At 46.9% G+C, this 15,880-nt stretch overlaps 1 long non-coding RNA gene and 1 pseudogene across 1 annotated transcript; one reads left to right on the plus strand and one right to left on the minus strand.

Annotated features, from left to right (window-relative positions):
* Positions 1 to 3,566: 3,566 nt before the first annotated feature.
* Positions 3,567 to 13,982, minus strand: LOC129481998 (putative golgin subfamily A member 8F; annotated as a pseudogene).
* LOC129482003 (uncharacterized) lies at positions 6,948 to 10,125 on the plus strand. Its single transcript, XR_008657564.2, has 2 exons — positions 6,948 to 7,028; positions 7,402 to 10,125. It is a non-coding gene; the product is annotated as an uncharacterized lncRNA (long non-coding RNA).
* Positions 13,983 to 15,880: the final 1,898 nt, after the last annotated feature.

Here is a 15,880-nt window from a genome sequence, read left to right on the forward strand (position 1 = left end):
AGTTACATTTTTTAACAGTTACGTTATTTTTAAATGACTCTTTAAGATAAAGTTTTAGAGAAACTATTATGGATAGGGCTGATTTATATTTTCAGATTTTCTAAAAATCAGCTTTGGTTTTAGAACTGATTTTTTTTTTCATTTCTGGAAAACCTATCAGGTTTAATCAAATACTTTAAAAATAATTATTATATATTGCGATCTTTAAATAGGTGTTTTGATTCTTCCTGCAGAAATTCAAATTTATTCAGTTGAACTGGCATTTTAAAATTCTATGTTTCTGATGAACTCTAACCTTCCATCTAAGCAAATCGAAAGCTGCATTATACTGAATGAGGAAGAGCACGAATACTTGGCTGAATGAGGTATCACAAAAGACTGTATGCACTTTGAAGAAAGACTTAAGTTAGTCATATGATTTCCATTCTTTTTAGCTTTCTCTTAAATATATGACAAATGCCTACACAAAGAGTGGTATTTCAGTTAATTATAATATATATTATATAATTAATATATATTAACTGAAATATATATTATATAATTAATATATAATATAAGTTATTTATAATATATATTATATAATTAATATATAATATAAGTTATTTATAATATATATTATATAATTAATATATAATATAAGTTATTTATAATATATATTATATAATTAATATATAATATAAGTTATTTATAATATATATTATATAATTAATATATATTATAATATATATTATATAATTAATATATATTATAATATATATTATATAATTAATATATATTATAATATATATTATATAATTAATATATATTATAATATATATTATATAATTAATATATATTATAATATATATTATATAATTAATATATATTATAATATATATTATATAATTAATATATATTATAATATATATTATATAATTAATATATATTATAATATATATTATATATTAATATACAATATAATTTATTTCCAGACTGACATTCAGCTTAAATATGCCAGTATGTGATTTAATCCATAGGCACCTGATGAACACATTATTCTCAGATTGGTTACAGATGCTAAATGCTATCTGAAGGTCATTCCTAGTCATTGATATTTATCAGGGTAAAAGTGAAGTGATTTCAACAATAAAAGTACCTTTGAAATAATTTATCAATGTATTAGATAAACCCAGTTTCAGAATGATAAAGAAAAAACATTAGACGAAATAGATGTGGCTAATAGTGGTACAATTTCTAGCCTGAGGGCTTAAAATGGACTTAAAGTAACTGTTTTTAAACTGAACTCAAAGAATGCAAAAGCAGCAAGTTCAGAAAATAAAAGGCAAGAACAGGACTTTAAGTCCTTTTTTTTTTTTTTGAGACGGACTCTCTTTCACCCAGGCTGGAGTGCAGTGGCGAAATCTCGGCTCACTGCAGGCTCCACCCTCCGGGGTTCACGCCATTCTCCCGCCTCAGCCTCCTGCCTAGCTGGGACTACAGGTGCCCGCCACCTCGCCTGGCTAATTTTTTGTATTTTTAGTAGAGACGGGGTTTCACCGTCGAGGATGGTCTCGATCTCCTGACCTCATGATCCACCCGCCTCGGCCTCCCAAAGTGCTGGGATTACAGGCATGAGCCACCACGCCCAGCCCTTTAAGTCCATTTTAAACCCACAGGTTAGAAATTGTACCACTGTTAATTAGCTGCATTATTTGGTCTAACATTTTTTCTTTATCATTCTGAAACTGGGTTTATCTAATACACTGATACAGTCATACAATTTGGAAGAGGCAGTTGAAGTCACAAGGACCCAATATTTGCTCTCTTTCAGTGAATGCAGGCAAATCTGTTATTCCGTCAGTAATATCATATTGTTGCTCTCCTGTTAATGTCATATTTAGAAAAGTATCATGAGGACGCCAAATGCTAAAAATGGAGATGGTCTAGTAACTAGAAATCCCCACCCCAGGGAGTGCACATACACATCTCCCTACATCCTAATAATGTGATGTGTTTTGGAACACAGACATTAGAACTTCATGAAGTTTGAACTGTTGAGTCTTTCCCAAGCATCATCAAGTTATGATTTAGGCAATGTATGACTGAAATCATTCATTCATCATGCATAGGCACAATCACATAAATATTGCACAAAATATGTCCCTAACTGAAACTGAGAGGTACAAAAACATATTTCACTCTTAGTAAACAAGTTTGTGAGGAAATGTAACTCTGTGATTGTATAGACACGTTTCCTGATAATACATTGGCATTCACAAACAGTAGATTGCACTGCAGTTTGTAAACATTTTAAATTGCATAAACTTCTCCTTGATTTTCAAATATAGTATAATACTGTCTACTAAAACTCCTTTTTGTTTCAACTAAGTACTCTCACATATATTAGTTTATAATAGTGTTTGTTATTATTTTTTAAAGTGTTTTCCATTCAAGGAAAAGAAGTTAATTCCTATGTCAGAGTAACCAAGGTGGTTGAAGAATAGGTATTAGCCAGAGAGGACTAGATGGTAAAAATCAATCTTCAAGCCTCAAAGAAGCTCCACGAACAGAGAGGAATGCCAGGTGTCACACAGCTTTCCTTCACTCTAATTCATTCTTGACTAGAGCCTGTATGCCTGTTCCAGGGACATTTAAACTCTTAAAGGATTTCTTATGATCTTTACTAAATACATTAAGAAGAATGCCAACCAGCACTCTTTTGTGTACTGGGACATGTGCTCATGTGATTAAAACAGGTAACATCAACTCTGACTTTAAAATGTATTATAGATACAAATGCTCTAAGCTAGGGAAGGTTTTCCACATCTACAGTCAATGATGAGAGCCTTTCGTTCCTCAGAAATAAACACTTTTTAAGTCATTGAGAAAGAGTACAACTGCTGCAGCTCATGATGGAATATCTTCATGAGCCCAGAGCACATACAAATCCGAAGGGAACTACCATAGTACAGCGCTAATTCTTCGCACCGGAACAAATGAAACACACTCTATCCTGCACATACCTGCCAGAGCAGGCCACTTTCCTCTTCTGTGAGATTTTAAAAGCTCCCCCAAAATGTTATTACTCCCATCACCAATACACAGAAAATAGGGGAAAGGCTGTTTCCAGTTCTTGGCCTTTAAACAACTCTAAATGTCAGTACTCATAGTGGCATATTACAAAGTAATAAACAGTGCACACTTGGGTGCAAACCACATATTGAGCTAATGAAGGAGCTCACTGTGATTAAGATTAGATGAAATCATATCAGAACATAAGCAAATTTTATCTGAATTCCGTAATGAATATACATGCTGCAATAACATTAAAAAAGCATGGCAGCCTATTCCAAACCAGCAAGATAATTTTTTGCAAATAGTGGGTCTTTGTGTATTTGAACTCCCACCACATAAGGGCAAACTCGATATGCATGCTAATGACCTACAATTATGAAACTAAAAAAGAAAAATGCTAAAGGATGCCAGAGTGAGCATCAGTGAAAGCCACAGAGACCCACTCTCCTTTAACTTTTTACAAATAAACTATAAATTACAAACACAAATAATCATAAGTGGCTCTAACATTGAAGTAAATGAATTGGGTAGGAGATTAACCCCCTAACTTTGTTTCCTTTTTTAAAATTTCTTGAGCAGCTCTTTGACGATGGTGATGTTTATCTCCTTCTTCTCAGCAGCCAAGCCCAGCAAAAGAACAGCATACAGGAGTTGCTGCCCAAGCCTGGGTGCTCCACACTGTCAGTGAGGCTCACCTCACAAAGATCTTTGGAGAGATGGAGGTGGGGATCTGAGGGCAGTGTGAGCCTCCCCTGCCCCTGCCTGCCCACCCTGCCTGAGGACTCTACTCACCACCATGCTTGTCAGCACCCGCAAGCTCCTGGGGGGCTGGGGCGCCTGGACCGGGCTCATCAGCAGGGTTCAGGGCAGTGGCCTGGAATTTGCCGTGTCCCTCGTTGTAGTCATCACAAGCCACAACATCGTCTCCGGCAGCTCCAGCAGCTTCACCTGGAGGGAGGGGTGCTCAGCTGTTACGCACCTACCGGCGCCCACAGTCACGCCCACCCCCACCCCTGCAGAGATGCTGTACACCCTACATTCATCTCCTCCTTGTCCTGGACCAGCCTGATGATGTCCTCCTCCTGTTGCTGCATCTTTGGCACTGCCCCCGGCTGTGTTCTGGGGTGATCAACATTCCTGTGGGAGGACAGGGCTCAGACACTGAGGCCCCTCCGATGGCCCTGCAGCTCTCCCTGCTGTGCCCTGGCCTCTCGCTCACTGATGGCTTCTGTCTTTCCAGTACTGGAGGAATCGAAGTTCTAGCTTCTCCACTCGCTCCCTCAGGTCCGCCTTCTCCTCCAGGAGGTACATAAGGCCACTCTGGAGCCAAAATAATGGGGTCACATCTCGGCAGCGACCTGCCCCACCCCTGCCCTTCTTGGCCCATGCCAGGACTCACTCACCTCCAGCTTCTCCATGACCTCCTGCATGGCCCGGTGGGTCTTCCCACTCACAGACTCGCCCCCAGTCACTGGGGCTGGGACCGCTGCCTCTGGCTCCTGCTGGGCCGAAGCCACCAGGTGAGCCAGGCGCTGGCAGCACACCCTCTGCTCTTTCACCTGCTCTCGTAACCGTTCCTGCTCCTCCTGGGCATTGGCTCCAGTGGAGTTGAAAAATGCAACCTGAGGGCAAGAGGTGAGCATTCTTGTAGGGGCATACACAGAACAAATGGCAGAGAGGTGGAGCGCAGCCCCTTCCTTTGGGGCCTCAGAGAGTGCACCTGTTGGTCACAGGTGAAATGGTGTCTGACCACTGGCTCCCGGAAGGGGTGAGGGTCCAGAGAAATCAGAAGGCAGGGAAACCAAGAGCATAAAGGGGTCTTGGAGGGACCACAGAGGAAGGTGGCAAAATGGGTGCAGGGGGAGTGAGGCTCACCGTGGCCTCCCAGCTCTCTAGGTCCTCCGGGTTGCTCAGCATTGGCTGAAGTGCCTCGTCATCCTCACTGTCCAGATGTCCTCCTTCATCTCCTGTGGGGGGTGGCCAGAAGGGTCCTCAGACAACCCAACAAGGGAGGTACTGTGGGTCCACTTGTGCCTCCACCCTCACTGTGTAACCCTGGGCCAGCCACTACCCAGACAGCAATGAGCTGCTGTTCTTTATTTTTACTTTTAAGAACCAGGATCAGGCATAGTCCCACTACCGGTTGGTGTGGGAGTTCTGACCCACTCCCTTTCTGACCTGGGCCAGTTCAGCCATCCTTAGGCAACTTGGTGGCCCCCCACTCCCAGGAGGTCACCATATTGATGCCGAACTTAGTGCGGGCACCCAGTCGGCATAAGGACCAGCTGTTCTAAAGGTCTCTTCCAACTCCTCAATCCTATGCTGCTAACAGTCCCCGCTTCCTCCTGGGGCTCTCTCCTCTTCCTCTGGGCAGTCTCCTGTACCTTCCCCAGGGAGAGCCATGAGGCTCAACTGGGCCTGTAGGGGCTGGTTCTGCTGGTTGGCAGTTTCCAGGCACTCCTAAGGGGCCAGGAAAGGATGAGAAGGCACAGAGTTTGTCAGGTTGTCCCCCTTAGGGCCCCGGCCTCAGCAGCCCCCTCCCCTGGGTCTCCTGCAACTTTTGGCGGGCCAGGTCGGCTACCGCTTTGACGCAAGCTTCCTGCTGCTGCAGCTGGTTCATTAGCTGGGTCTGCTGCAGTAACTGGCTGTGCAGCACCTCCTTCTCAGAGGTCTGCTGCTGACAGGCGGCCACCTGCTCCTGATAGGTGCCCACGTACTGCTGCAGGTGACCCAGGTAATAGTCTGGCTGCTGCTGCAGACTCTGAGCCTCTTGGCTCTTCAGCTGCACCTGCAGGAAGACCCTGGGCATGAGGGCACATGGTTGCTGGCTTCCAGATTCTGGGCCCATTAATAGAGTAGCGAGGGCATTGTGGGGCTCTGTCGCCTGCCCAGGCCCCTGGCCCCTGGCTCCAGGCCTAAGTGACTGCCTCCTTTTCCTGGAACCCCATGCCTCCTTCCCCAGCCTCAAATCTCATACCCTCTTCTCACCATTTAAACTGTAGGCCACAGACTGGTGGAAAAGCACTGGAAGCCAACCACCATCTGCTAACTGTGCTACATGCCTAATGCTTTCCAAGTGTTATCTCAATTAATCCTCAGCACCTCTGTAAGGAAAATGTTAACTTCCTTTTGAAGTCAAATGAACAGAGACTTAGAGATGCAAAGTACTTGATTGGTGACCAGTGGAACCGAGGCTGGAATCCAGTTTTAATCTAAGAAGGCTTTTTGTTTTGTTTGGAGACAGAGTGTCACTCTGTGGGCCAGGCTGGAGTGCAGTGGTGCAATCTCAGCTCACTGCAACCTCCACCTCCTGGGCTCAAGCGATTCTCATGCCTCAGCCTCCTGAGTAGGTGGGATTACAGGCATGTGCCATCATGCCTGGCTAATTTTTTTTTTTTTTTGGTAATTTTAGTAGAGATGAGGTTTTACCATGTTGGCCAGGCTGATCTCAAACTGCTGACCTCAAGTGATTCTCCTGCCTTAGCCTCCCAAAGTGCTGGGATTATAGGCGTGAGCCACCGCGCCTGGCATAAGGAACCTCTTATACCACTGTCTCTTCCCCTATGACTGGGGACTCCATGCCGCCAGCTGGGATGATGATGTCCAGACCTGGGAGGAGCCCAGGGCTACCCACCTCTAAAAGTCAGAAGGCAGGAAGCAAGAAATAGTCACAGGACTGCCCTGGAGGGTGCTGGGGTCACCTGCCCACAGGCTAGAGCTGCCGTTGGCCTGGCACCTCCCCTCCCAACAGGCTGGTGCCCACCTCCCAGCCCTTCTTGGATGGGGCAGAGGTTACTGTCTCCTTCACCTTGCCAAGCTTCTCCTGCAGCTCCTCTACTTGCTGCTCCAACTGCAGAGAGCTCTTGGGCTCTCATTGTTCTGGACAGAGAGGAGCAATCGGCAGCCGCTCACTGCAGCTGGAGACCCCAGAACTTGGTGTCTGCCTCCCATGGCACTGGGAAGGGTGGAGGCAGGTTAGAAAAATCATCCCCTCTCTCCCACAGTCACCAGAGCATGGCTCTGGCTCACAGGTGCCTTTAGAAGTAACATTTCACGTGAGGGCTACACTGCCCCATTTTACAGGTGGGGAAATGAAGGCCTGGAGGGCTAGGGAGGAGGGCAGGCTCCCTAGGTGGGGCAATGCACCAGCTCCTCGAAGCTACTCTGTGGCTCAGTCAGCTGCTGAAGCCTCGCTTCCTGCTCCCAAAGCCTCTCCCCCTGCTCCCGAAGCCTCGCGTCCTGCTCCCGAAGCCTCTCCTTTTGCCCCGATATCAGGACACTCATGCCCTTATTGTTATCCACCTGGGCTTGGAGTTCTGCTGCCACTCTCTCAACCTCCTTCCTCAGGTGCTGCAGCTCCACCTCAGAGGGCACTGCTGGAGGCTCCAGGGTCAGGGGTTCAGCTGAGAAAGGAAGCAGACAATAAGGGCCTCTGGATTCTCAAACAAACAAGCAAAAATCCTCCTCTTGGTGCACAGCTCCTCTCAGGCTCCCCAAACTTGGCCTCACTGCTACTGATTCCTCACAACTGGATAGTAGCCAATCTTCCAAGCCACTTTCAGATAGAGAGCACTGTGGGTGGCTGACAACAGGCCCTCTTTGCTGATGGGGACACTGAGGCTCATGGAGATGACAAGACTTGCCATCTCCTGGCACAGACCTCTTTCCCTCTGCCTCAAAGCCCTTCCATCCACCCACCTCCCTGGGGCATTCTAAGCCACCCCTACAGTCCTCTGATGCCAGTCCTGCTCCCAGGTCACGCCAGCCCCATCTTACCCATCTGGTTTTTCAGTTTGGACAAGCGCCTCTCCAGCTTCTCTACCCGATGCGTTTCATGCTTCTTCTCCTTCTTTAATGTGCGAACCTGCCCAAAGCACAGGGGAAAGGGCCCTGGAGAGAGGGGCTGGAGGCTGGACAGGCTGCTGTCTCCCTCTCTGCCCCCACCTCCACACAGCCCAGACCCAGGACCACCTCCGGCTGTACTATTCCTATTTTACAGATGCCCAGAAAGATCCAGTGACTTATCTAAGGTGGGGGGCTGAAGGGTCAGATCTCACCTCCTGTGACATTTTCCTCATCCTCTGCTGCCACCGGGCCCTCTCTTCTTTTATATGTTGAGCATATTCATCTCTCTCTAGCCGGATTTGTTTAAGCAACTCCTTCAACTGCAAGAAAGGGCACAGAAGTTAGGAAGGGCTGTCACTGGTCCTCACCTGCTCCTGGCCACCTGGGGTCATCTTCCTTCCACATCCCTCCCTCTGCAAAACCTCACCCGTGTCGCTTGTGTATTCAGCAGTGCCTGCTCCTGTATGGACCGCTCTAACTGCCACTCGATAACTGCTTTACTGCAGCTCGAGGTCTGCTGGTGAAGAGTGAGAAGTTTCGATCTGGAGAGCCCGGGCCATTCCACAGTGCCCCTTAAAAGGGTCAGGCTAGGCTCAATATACAACTCAGTCAGTAAAGAGCAAGGCCTTTCCAAGCCCGTGGTCTGGTTTTTAAAAGAACTCAGTCAAGTTGGAAGGGACAGGGAAAGAGATCGAATTTACAGCTGGCTAAGAGAGGCCCAGAGAGATCAGATAATATTGCTTTGTTATGACTGTTATTGCTACCACTGTTTGAACCTTTATGGAGTGCTTCACCAGGTACCATGCTAGCAATCCCATTTAATCCTTGCAACCAGCCTAGGAGACAGTTACTATGATTACCTCTATTGTGTAGGTGAAAACGGAGTATTCAAGGTTAAGTGCTTGCCTAAGATCACTTAGGCAGAGCTGGGATTTGAACACCCAGGTCTATGCCATTCTCTAAGCCCATTTTTCTTGCTGGGGATGGGGGCACAGATAGGAAGGGGAAAATTAATCTTTTGTTCACATTTTGAATGGATGATACATTCGCATAGTCCAAAACTCAGAAGGTACAGAAGGGAAGTATCTCCCAGCCACCCTGTTGCTCTCTCCTGCGTTTTTTTATGAACACTTGCATACATGTTTTATGTATATTATCATAGTATGCGCACACACACACACACACACACAGTTTCCTCTGTCTACAGAAATGGTAACATATTAAAGGTACTCTTCTGTACCTTCACAGTACAAGTACCTAATACCCCACCTAGGACTTGGCCAAGACCACAGCCAGGTAAGGGCAGGGCAGGCACTTGGCCTCCAAGCTCTGCGTCCAGTGCTCTCTTCCCACAGTGGCCCCCAACTCACTCAGAGCAGCTGACTCAGCCCCAGGCTGCTCTAACAACCATACACAAAAGCAGCGGGAAGTGGCCATGCTGCATTCTGGGCAGGACACTCCATCCTGCAGAAGGGACCTCTAGGCTCACTCCTCCATCTAGGAAGCCAAGCTGCCAGGGGATGGGGCACGTGGCTGAACTCACACTCTCCTCCTTCTTCTCCTGTGTGGCAGTGACAGCAGAGAGAGCCCTAACTCTGCTATACGCTGCAATGAATGTTGCAGGTGGATGGCCAGATCCTTGGACTCATCTGTAATGAGAGAGTTGAGATGGGGCCCGAGGGACTCTCCCTAAGACATGTCAAAGTGCCAGGTTGAAAGATGACAGGGTGCCCAGATTCCTACCTTCAAAATATTTGAGAGAACGTTTCGTGTGATATTTAGTTTCCCTTCTGTGTGTTCAATCTCTGGATTTGAACCTTCAGGAGAAAAGCCAAGCAAGCGCTGAAAGAGAAGGAAAGAAACATTCTCCGGAGGACAGGAGGGAACTGCACACCCTCCACTCACCTCTAGCTCCTTTTCAGCTTTGTGTTTCTCATTGTTTGCTTTCTTTTCCTGTGGGAAGAGGAAGACAGAGCTCTTACCAGGGGGAGGCAGAGATGGCACAGCAAGAGACATGCCCCCAGAATGCCACCAATGCCCCAGGACAGGCCCATCCATGGGACCAGGTTATCAGGGACCCTGTGGGGATGGGGTGGAATCTGAGGGGTGAGCCTTCTTCCCCAGGCTGGGAGTGGGTGAGATGAGACTGGGGCCTCTACATCTGAGTGCCCCCCAAACCCAGCAGTCATGTCATGAGCAAACAAAGAAATCACGTTACTTCTTCCAGCTGATGTTCCACTTGTTTCTTCTGTTGTTTCTGTGGGGATAGTCAAATCAAGGTGATGGAGGGTGGCCCCCTCAGCTCTATTCCCCAGACCAGGAAGCGGTAGGCAGGGGCCAGGAATGGATTTTAAAGGCAAAGTTCTCAGACCCAATGGGAACACGAACTGGTAAACTCTCTTCAAGCTCCCAAGGACAGAGGATTTGGGTCTTTGTTGGTTTTCGCCCACAGCCACAAAACTCGAAGTCTGAATCTGGAATCTCCTGAGAGGAGAGTAACATAAACCTCTAGAAATGGAGTCTGAGAAAGGCCCCCCCTTCTGCCAGCTTGTGATTTAGAAAAGTGTGTTCATTCAATAAACATTTACTGAGTATGTACAGGCCAGGTACGGTTCTTCACAGTAGATATAGGATGGAAAAGGACAGACAGGAGCCCTTGGCCCTGAGGTTTCCATTCTAGGGGGCCTTTAAATCTCGGACTCTCAGAGCTGACAGAGACCTTTGATACTCACTACCTCCTCTCAAAACACGAGCCCAAAAAGGAGAGGTGGCTTGTCCAGAATCAAAGAGTAAATTAGGGACTGAGTCACAGCAGAAATCCCGGGCCCCTGACAACCAGTCAGGCTAGCACTTCCCCGAGAGGCAACAACCACAGGGTGTGTGTAGCAAGGACTGGAGCAGGGGTGTCTGGAGAGGGGAGAGTTGGCAAAGGGCAGCAAAAGAAGAGCCGTGCTGCATGTTCTGGGATCCCTCCAGGTGAGGCCTGGGTGCCCCAGCTCCCTATTTGCCCTTGGCACCAGGGGCCCCCGGCCCCTTTCTTCAGGGCCCCAAGGGGAAATGAGCCCAGGATTGGCAAGGTGGAATCAGGGGACCCCACTGGACTCTTACCAAAGATTTGATGGTGTTCTTCAGTTGACTGGTTTTTACAGTCCTGCAGTCCAGGACTACTGCTGGTTCTTGGCACGGGCTCTGCGGCACATGCAGCGAGGAGGAGGTGGAGGAGGAGTGGAGTGGGGGGAGAGGTAGAACAATCATTAGGGCTGCAGTATGTGTGGACTGTCTCAGCTGGCAGAGGGGCACCTGGTCCCCACTGTGGGAGGAGGTTGGAGGGCTGGCCTGCAGGGTCACTGCACCTCCGCCCAGAGCCTCTTGCCTCCAGATCCTTCAGGGTAGCAGATGATGTAGGGCCCTCCCCGTGGATACCTGGTGCTGACTACAAGAGATGAGAGTGCACATGGAGATGTTCTGTCCCCCTCAGTGTCTAAGCCCTCTGACTTCCTTTCTTCCCCATCAACTGGCAACATTTTCTTCCTATCTCAGACCTTTTCTCCCAAAACTCCTTCGTGACAACTTCTCTCATGGTTCTTATCTCCCCACCATCCCACCCTGGGGCCCTTTCAGTGACTCCTGATGGCAAGTGGCTGTTCTCATTGTCCTGGCTTCCCCTTGAGACTGAGGATGAGGAAAATCAAACAGCAATGACCATATCCTGGGTGTCCTGAGTGTTTACAGCAGGCCAGGTACTAGGGATTAACATAAAAACAACAATAACAAATCTCACTTAAACTTCACAAAAGGAAGTCAAACGATACCACCTCTATTAGAGATGTGAAAAGAGAAGCCCAAAGAGCTCAAGCAACTTGCCCTAAATCATATCCCTAGCAGACGGAGAGGCAGGATTCAAACTCAGAATTGTTATCCAGTACCTAACAGTCCATCCACAATCCTAACAATTACCCTCCACTGCTCCTTGGGTCCCCTGTCCCCAGGAGCCTGGCCAGCCAATACTCACATCCCCAGGTGAGTGGCCACCACGAGAAGTGGCTGTCTCAGTGCCACTGCCATTTGTTTTCCTGTTCCTTTTTGCTCCTGCTGGAACACCAGGGCTGTTTCTCTGCCAATATTCTTTTAACTGTGGGAAAGAAGAGCAGTAATACTCATGAGAACTATCAGCCACATCCTCCTTTTTAGTTTTTACAAAATACTCTTATACACCATCTGATTTAATGACACCAACAACTGTACAAGGTGTTGTCACAATCATTTAGTGACTGAGAGGGATTGATATCATGGCTAGAAAAAAAAAGAAGAAATGAAAGAAGGAAGGAAGGAGGAAGGAGGGAGGGAAGGAAGAAAGGAAGGAAACAAAGAAGGAAATAAAGAAAAGAAAGAAAGGAAAGAAAGGAAGAAAGAAAGGAAAGAAAGGAAGAAAGAAAAGAAAAAAGAAAGAAAGAAAAAAGGAAGAAAGAAAGAAAGAAGAAAGAAAGAAAGAAAGAAAGAAAGAAAGAAAGAAAGAAAGAAAGAAAGAAGAAAGAAAAAGGCAATACTGGAACTTTGAAACTCAGTCTTCTGACTCCAAGCTCTGGGGTTTTGCCAAGAATCAGCAGCTGTCAGGGACCAAAACCAGAGGCAGAGGTAGAAAAGTAAACATTAAGTAGGCAGGAACTGTATGCCATGTGGTTTAGAGTCATACATCCTCACACGTCTGTTAGTGTGAAGAAGTGCGCCAGTACCTCTCAAACTTTTATATCACTGTGTCCTCATGGCAGAAGGCAGCCTTTCTGTTAAATCTGGGAATTTATGAGAAAGAGGACAACCCAAACCTCATTTCAGAGAGAAGTCTGGTATACTCTTAGAAACCTATGTGACTGTCATTCCTAAGTATATTAATGCTTTTTCTCGTGATCTCAGGAGAATCAAGGGAAACTGATGCTTCAGAAAGATGTCCCACATTTATCCTGTAGCACTCAAATTACCCCAGGTTGAGATAATACGAGGAATATTCAAGCTGTCAAGTTCAGTTTCCCAAGATCTATTCCACAAAAGATGAGCAAATCTCACTTCAGAGACCACTGAATAAAGGGAAGTCTGGTCCCAGAACCATGGAGAATTAGAATAAGAGGTGGAGAACTCAGGAAAAAAATGTTAAAATCTCTCTGGAAAGTAGAAGCCTGGGAGAAAAACCAAACCAAACCCATTCCCCCACTGCCACCCAGAGATACTGTCAACATTTTGAGCTCATGGGGAAAGTGTAGGCTTTTCCCACTGTTAAGGGAGTAAGGCAGCGTGAAACCTCTTGCTCCTAGGTCCCATAGTCTCCATTCCCCTTCCAGCTGGAAATTAGTGCTGTGACCAGAGGAACCAGAAATGGGGTGAGAACCCTTAGGTGAACTGGGTCATAAGATCAAAGGCCGATCTTGCAGTAATGACAGTTCCTAGGTGGACTGTGACATCACTATATTCCACTCCTCCTGGTGGGGGGGAGGGACCACATCAGCACGGTGTCTGAGTCGCCTCTCCACAATAGGGGAGGAAACACAGGGTTGGGACCCAGGTCCTTGGAGATGCCAGCACAAAGAGCCCAGGGAGGTCGACCTTGAGGCAGCAGGAGGGGAGGGCACAGTCTGCAGCAGGGAGCCCCAGGAGTCACCAGCCCAAAGTCACCCAGGGATGACAGACGAGGGCAGGGCCTGGGCTGGGGGACCCAGGTCCTTGGAGACACAAGCCCGAAGAGCCCAGGGAGGTCAAACTTGGGGCGGCTGGAGGTGAGGACCCAGTAATGGAGTGGGGATCCCCAGGACTCACCCGCCCAAAGTCAACATAGGGCAATTGGCAAGGGCAGGGACTGGGCTGCTTGCTGAAGGGGCGGGGCTGACTGACAAGACTTCATTGGGGGGACCCCAGAGATGCCATGGTTGGGGGCCCAGTCCAGTGTGCCTCAGGAGTGGTATGGACTCTGGCAGTGGTCTTGTCATCAGAGGGGATCTGTGGTTGGGTTGGGGGGCCATGACCTGGTGCGTTTTTACCTTTTTCTTTGCTGCGGCCAATTTGCTCTGTCGAGTTTCTTCTGCCATCACGGGGTGGGGAGGGAACTGGGGTGGGGAGGGAGGCGGGGGGGGGGAGGGAGGCAGGGTTGGGGCCACGTCAGCGAAATCCCAGTGAGCACTGATGAACACTTCCACTCGCCTACCAGGCAGCTGTGTGACTGAGCCAGAGGAGGCGTAACCAGGGCCCCAGTAGAATGCAGAACAGGGGCGTGGCCGTAATGCTCCAAGCCCATTGGTCAATGACAAAGATGAAAGGGAAAGGGGGCACGGCCAGGCAGCAGTATGTCCAGAGGGACCTGTGGCTCACAAGGAAAGCTGCCCATGCAACCTCTGTCCCAGCCAACTCTAAGAGAGTGGAGGAGCCGCCCACTCTGGGAGAGGGGAGGAGCTGGCTTTTGCTTTAAAAGATTTAAAACTTTAAAAAATATATGTGTGTATACTTTATATATATGTGTGTCTGTGTGTGTGTATCTATGTGTTCCTCCAGAGCTGTCTTCATTATCCAGCTTCTATGCAAGGTCTATGACTTTGGCCTATATTTTTCATCTTCAAACACAATACAAAAATTACCAGTATTACCATAACTGAGATAAAGATCCTATAAAAATGGAAAATCCATAGCATGCTTGATGATTAATGAAGCAGACTATATTATCCAACATTCCAATAAGATAAAATAATCACAATAGTTTCTCTTTTTTGGAAAAATGTTTCTCTTATTCTCCTACGTTATTGTTAAAATTTTTTTTCTTAAACAAGAAACATGTCTGATATCTGTAACAACACAAAGCTTTTGGGCCAGATGCGGTGGCTTGCGCCTGTAATCCCAGCACTTTGGGAGCCCGAGGCGGGTGGATCACCTGAAGACAGGAGTTCGAGACCAGCCTGGCCAACATAGTGAAACCTCATCTCTACTAAAAATACAAAAACTAGCCAGGCGTGGTGGTGGGTGCCTGTAATCCCAGCTATTTGGGAGGCTGAGGCAGGAGAATCACTTGAACCCAGGAGACAGAGGTTGCAGTGAGCCAAGCTCACACCATTGCAGTCTAGCCTGGGGGACAGAGCACAACTCCATCTCAAAAGAAATAAAATAAGATACAAAATAAAATTTAAAAGCTTTCAATTTAATAAGCACTCAAAGCTCTTTACTGGTTTAAAACAAGGCCCATTTTTCTAGAATCACCTGGCCTCTCTAAGCCTTGTAAATGAAACTGAATTTCTCACTTCATACTTGGCTATGACTTGCAATCATGAAAACCAAGAACTGTGTTATGTCACTGTGTACTGCTTGTTACCTGAATTCCACACTAGGTTGGCATCAAGGGTTGAATCTTTCATGATTTGCTCCATAACCTGTGTGCTTCTTATCCCAGACCAAGTTTTTGTCTAGAGTTCTACAACTTACAGTTAGTAGACAAGAGTAATGTAGTCTCTGGACTAGCAGCACCAGCAGCACCTGAGAACTCTTTATAAGTGCAAATTCCCAGGCCCTACCCTGGACCTGGTGAATCAGAAACCCTGGAGTAGGGCTCAGCAATCTATGCTGCAGTAATCCCTCCAGCTGTTTAAGAAGCTCTGCCATACAGCAGGTAGAAAAATGTGTTTCCTTCTCTAGGTCCAAAGCCAGGGATACCATATGTTCTGTCTTGATATGAAACAATGACATGCAATTAAAACACATAACACATAACTCTCCTCCCTACTCCCACCCTCCATCCAATGTGTTTTCTTTTTATGAGTTCCATAAGAAAACAAGTGGCAATCAGAGGTTTACTCTAAAAAGTATGTTTACAAGTATCAGTTCTCATCCAGCCTGATCTCATACAAAACCATTTACATCCTCTTACTGCTGAAGTTTTAAAACGGTATCTTCACAGTGTAAGACTCAGGCACACTAGGGGTTCTATAATAAAACACCAAGTAGATTGGAATGT

Source organism: Symphalangus syndactylus, chromosome 5, assembly GCF_028878055.3.
Source record: "Symphalangus syndactylus isolate Jambi chromosome 5, NHGRI_mSymSyn1-v2.1_pri, whole genome shotgun sequence".
Taxonomy (NCBI): domain Eukaryota; kingdom Metazoa; phylum Chordata; class Mammalia; order Primates; family Hylobatidae; genus Symphalangus; species Symphalangus syndactylus.